We start from the raw sequence: 6,173 nt of genomic DNA on the forward strand, positions 1-6,173 counted from the left end.
GTCGGCAACGCCTATGTAAGACAGCAAGTGTCTGGCGCAACTGTTAGATCGGTTACTGCTGACACAATGGCAGGTTATCAAGATCTAAGTGAGTTTGGACATGGTGTTATAGTCGGAGCACTAGCGATGGGAAACACAATCACCGAGGCAGTGATGCGGGGATTTTCCCGTACGACCACTTCACGAGTATACCGTGATTATCAGGAATCCGCTAAAACATCAAATCTCTGACGTCGCTGCGCTCGGAAAAAGATCGTGCAAGAACGGAACCAACGACGACTGAAGAGAATCGTTCAACGTGACAGAAGTGCAACTCTTCCGTGAAATGCTGCAGATTTCAATGCTGAGCCATCAGCAAGTGTCAGCGTCAGAACCATTCAATGAAACATTATCGATATGGGCTTTCGGAGCCAAAGGCCCAGACGTGTACCCTTCATGACTGCACGACACAAAGCCTTACGCCTCGCCTGGGCCGACAATGGTCTTGTGATGACTGGAAGCATGTTGCCTGGTCGGACGAGTCTCGTTTCAAATTGTACCGAGCGGAAGGACGTGTATTGGTATGGAGACAACCTCATGAATCTATAGACCATGCATATCAGGAGGGAGCTGTTCAAGCTGATTGATGCTCTGTAATGGTGTGGGGCGCGTGCAGCTAGAGCGATATGAGACCCGAGACACGTCTAGATACGACTCTGACAGGTGACACGTACGTAAGCATCCTGTACGATTACCTGCAGCTATTCATGTTCATTGTGTATTCCGACGGACTTGGGCAATTCCAGCAGGACAATGCGACACCCCATTCGTTCAGAACTGCTACAGAAAGGCTCCAGGAACACTCTTCTGAGTTTAAATACTTTAGATGACCATCAAACTCCCCACACATGAATATTAGGCACATCTGCAACGTACCTTGCAACGTGCTGTTCAGAAGAGACCTTCACCCCCTCAGACTCTTATGGATTTAAGAACAGCCCTGCAGGATTCATGGTGTCAGTTCCCTTCAGCACTGCTTCAGACGTTAGTCGAATCCATGCCACGTAGTGCTGCGGCACTTCTGCGTGCTCGCGGTGGTCCTACATAATATTAGGCAGTTTCTTTGGCTCTTCTGTGTATATTCAGCAGGCTTCTGTGTGTACTCCTTAGATAGGTTAACCTTCGAACATTTACTGCACACAATGCAACATTGATAGATGAATATCCTTGATGGGTGGCAGGAAAGACACGTCTTCGAATTTCAAAATCATTTTTTATTCGGTTTTAGCCGTTTTACCGGTAATTGTGTTTCTATCCTTTTTGGAAGTGAAAGGCGATTACGTGAAAATGTGAAGTATGTTCGCAGAGAAATAAAACTGCGAATAAAAACTTTCTCTAACTAAGCTTCAATTTTCTGTTATCGAACCGCCATTACGTTCCGAATTCGCTTCGTATGTTAGTAAAATAATGAAATGAAATCGCATACAAAAACCGAATACTACAAGATCCGTACTATAGCGCACAAGTCTATGTAGCATTTGAAGGAAACTGTCATGTTATTATATAAAGTAAAAAGGGAGTTAAGTTGTGAGCTAGACAAGAGGAGACAAGTGGCGTACGTAATAGACTCCACATCAATCAAATGAACGCACACTGTCGTCTCAACTGTAACACAGTTTGATCTGGTGTTGAAAACCATCAATGCCACGCGGGGTAGCCGTGCGGTCTAGGGCGCCTTGTCACGGTCCGCGTGGCTCCCCCCCCCCCCCCCCCTCAACGGGGGTTCGAGTCCTCCCCTCCCTAGGGCATAGTGTGAGTGTGTCGTCCTTAGCGTAAGTAGTTAGTTTAAGTTAGATTAAATAGTGTGTAAGCTTAGGGACCGATGACTTCAGCAGTTTGGTTCCATAAGACCTTACCACAAATTTTTTACCATCAACATGGCTACAGCGTCACAGAGTTGTTTCTGTCCGACCAAAAGTACGAAAAGAACTGTATGTAAGATCCGCGTATATCACTATTGTGGTTCTATGTAACACAAGATCCTTTCAGTTGCACGAATGACATCTTATGTCAATGAACATTCAGAGTCCGGCCAAATTACGTGATTACATGGCAACCGCACGTTATACACTTTTAATGAAATCTGCATAGCGAGTGGTCGCTAATTCAGTTTTTATGTAGGTCCATGTGAACCCAAGCACTATTTATTTAATATCAGTTGTTTTTATACAGTTGCGGAAGATTGAACGAACTGTTAGCTTTACGTGTTGATCAGATTTTTTTTCAGCAAATGTGCTACATAATAATATGTTTCGATACTTAATGATATATAACAATGAGTTCACCAAAACGGTCAAAGGTAAGGTGTTGTAAGCCAAGTGTAATAATCCGCCCTTTCCCTCCGCCACTCATAAGGTCGCAATTACATCCTTCTCCTCGTACGAAGAGTTACTCGTGTGTCTTAAATTTCACCCTCTAAAGTACCTTTTTCCGAGCCTAGGAGAGATAGAGCATAGCTACGGATAACCTGTTGTGCTAATCATTATTATGAATTGAGACTAGAAAATAATGGATAATGGCTAGGCACTAGCTGAAATCTGGATTTGTCAAAAAAGGACGACTGATTGTTATGCTCTATTATGTATAAATCAGATCACAGTCGCTGAGTGTACCCACGATCGTAATGAAAGGTAATCTGATTATTATTTCGTTTCCCTACAGTGTATACCATCTAGCAGGGGTCCGCTTTTAAGGATTTGACAAATTTTTATTATTAGCTGAGAGCCCAATGTCGCCTGGATATGTATTTAAACTACTGGCCATTAAAATTGCTACACCAAGAAGAAATGCAGATGATAAACGGGTATTCATGGGACAAATATATAATACTGGAACTGATATGTGATTACATTTTCACGCAATTTGGGTGCATAGATCCTGAGAAATCAGTACCCAGAACAACCACCTCTGGCCGTAATAACGGCCTTCATACGGCTGGGCATTGAGTCCAACAGAGCTTGGATGGCGTGTACAAGTACAGCTGCCTATGCAGCTTCAACACGATACCACAGTTCATCAAGTGTAGTGACTGGCGTATTGTGACGAGCCAGTTGCTCGGCCACCATTGACCAGACGTTTTCAATTGGTGAGAGATCTGGAAAATATGCTGGCCAGGGCAGCAGTCGAACATTTTATGTATCCAGAAAGGCCTTTACAGGACCTGCAACATGCGGTCGTGCATTATCCTGCTGAAATGTAGGGATCTAATGAAGGGTAGAGCCACGGGTCGTAACACATCTGAAATGTATCGTCCACTGTTCAAAGTGCCGTCAATGCGAACATGAGGTGACCGACACGTATAACCAATGGCACCCCATACCATCACTCCGGGTGATACGCCAGTATGGCGATGACGAATACACGCTTCCAATGTGCGTTCACCGCGATGTCGCCTAACAAGGATGCGACCATGATGATGCTGAAAACAGAACCAGGACTCATCCGAAAAAATGACGTTTTGCCATTCGTGCACCCAGGTTCGTCGTTGAGTACACCATCCCGGGCGCTCCTGTCTGTGATGCAGCGTCAAGGGTAACCTCAGCCATGGTCTCAGAGCTGATAGTCCATACTGCTGCAAACGTCGTCGAACTGTTCGTGCAGATGGTTTGTTTCTTGCAAACGTCCCCATCTGTTGACTCAGGGATCGAGACGTGGCTGCACGATTCGTTACAGCCATGCGGATAAGATGCCTGTCATCTCGACTGCTAGTGATACGGGGCCGTTGGGATCCAGCACGGCGTTCCGTATTATCCTCCTGAACCCACCGATTCCATATTCTGCTAACAGTCATTGGATCTCGACCAACGCGAGCAGCAATGTCGCGATACGATAAACCGCAATCGCGATAGGCTACAATCCGACCTTTATCAAAGTCGGAGACGTGATGGTACGCGTTTCTCCTCCTTAGACGAGGCATCACAACAACGTTTCACCAGGCCACGCCGGTCAACTGCTATTTGTGTATCAGAAATCGGTTGGAAACTTTCCTCATGTCAGCACGTTGTTGGTGTCGCCACCGGCGCCAACCTTGTGTGAATGCTCTGAAAAGCTAATAATTTGAATATCACAGCATCTTCTACCTGTTGGTTAAATTTCGCGTCTGTAGCACGTCATCTTCGTGGTGTAGCAATTTTAATGGCCAGTAGTGTATTTCAATCTTCTGTTAGTACGTATTTTCCTTGCACCTCCCTCTGTCCACCTCCTCCAGCCCCTCTCTGTGATTATCTCCCCTACCCCTCTCTCTGTCTATCAGCCCTTTCTCCTCTCTCCGTCCATCTGCTCGTTCCCCCTCTGCCCAACTCCTCCTCTCACCTCTCTCAGTCCATTTCCGCCTCACCTCCTCTCTGACCATCTCCTGCCCCTCCACCCCACCCCCCTTCCAATATCTGTGGCCGTCTCCTCCTTTCCTCTTTTTGTCTGTCTGTCTCCTCCTCCTCCCTCGTCGCGTTACCACTCCAATAGGAGACTGGCGGTTCTTGCTCTCATAGTACTATTTCCCAAACATCACAGGAGAACTGCACTAACCTTGCAGAACTAATACTATTGGAAGAAATCATGTTTCGTGTCAGTGCAACGTCACTACAGAGAAAAAAATTCAGTCTGAGTGAGCCATTTGCCAGAAATATACTTTCTTCTAGGAGTAACAGTCAAGCCAGGACTGCAAGAAACCTTCAATTAGGTTTGGACAGTAGGAGACGAGGAACTGGCGGGAGTAAAGCTGTGATGGCAGATTGTGAGTCGTGCCTGGATAGCTCATTCTATAATACAAGGACCAGTCACATTCAAGTTACCACCGCCTATTTATGATGTCAACGCAATAGCAGTGGAGGGTATGGGTATGTAAAGCATATCTGGAAGAGAGGGGAACATGGAAAACGATGCAGTGATAGTGTTAATGCGCAAATGGAGCGATTTATCTGCCATCCCAAAGCCCAAGATATTGGGTTTCGAGCCATTGGTGGTTGAATTTCCGAGCTGGCTAAATACGTAAACTGGCTGCTTACCAGGATGGATAAAGTATACTGTGCATGGCAAAATGGCCCCATCCAAAACCGCTGCCAAGGCAAATGTGGTGCACCATTGACCATAGGGTACAGGGTGATTATCAGCTGCAGAGATGTGTATGGACAAATAAGCATGCAACTGTTGAGCAACTAACCACCCAAATGAACCAAGGAGCCACCAAGAGTGTCTCCTCAATGACCGTTCAGTAGATGTTTCTCCATATGGGCTTCTGCAGCAGGCACCTGGTTGGTGCGCCCATGCTGTTTGCTGTGGGTTAGTGACAAAGGCTGGAGTAAGCACGTCAGTACTGCAACTTGACGTCCAGTGAGTGGGGACACGCATCCTTTTCAGATGAATCACATTTTTTTCTCCATCTAACAAATGTCTGTTGACATGTACACCTTGAAATGTATGAAAGCAGACATCCTTTAACAATCATCAGAAATGTCAAGCCCAGAGGAGGAAGCCTTATTGTCTGGGAATGATTTTGTGGCATCCACTGGGTGATCTAGTGATTCTCGAAGACACAGTGGACCGACAAAAGATTGTAGGTATCCTTGGGGACCACGTCCACCTCTACATGGAGTTTGTTTTTCCTTGCCATGATGGCATATACCAGCAGAACAATGCAACATGTCGTACAGCAGGCAGGGCGTATGTGTGATTCAATGAGCACCAGAATGAGCTACAAAGTCCCCACAATGAAAATCTTCTGATCCACCTCTATCAGGCTGTTCGCATCATGGAGCCTCAACCAGGAGACCTAGTGCAGCTGACCACAACACTGAGGTCGGCATGGATCCATGTCCCTATCAGTACGTTACAGAACCTCACTGACACTCTTCCTATACGTCTCTGTACAGTCCACACTGAAAAAAGTGCTTATACAGGTTTTTGACAGGTGGTCACAAAAGTGTGACTTGACAATGAAGCGTTAACCCACAATATGCAAAAGTTCCTGATCCAGTTCCGGCTAGCACGCAATTTTCATTTGCCAGAAAGTTTCAGGTTAGTTACAGCTACATATCATATGGTACATGGTACATTTTGATTTACCTCGATTTGTTCTTCCATGCTTTCCTTTATGGGATGTTTCCCCTCGATGACATGCTGGTACAGCATCCAGTATC

This window comes from Schistocerca cancellata, chromosome 10, assembly GCF_023864275.1.
Source record: "Schistocerca cancellata isolate TAMUIC-IGC-003103 chromosome 10, iqSchCanc2.1, whole genome shotgun sequence".
NCBI classification, from domain to species: domain Eukaryota; kingdom Metazoa; phylum Arthropoda; class Insecta; order Orthoptera; family Acrididae; genus Schistocerca; species Schistocerca cancellata.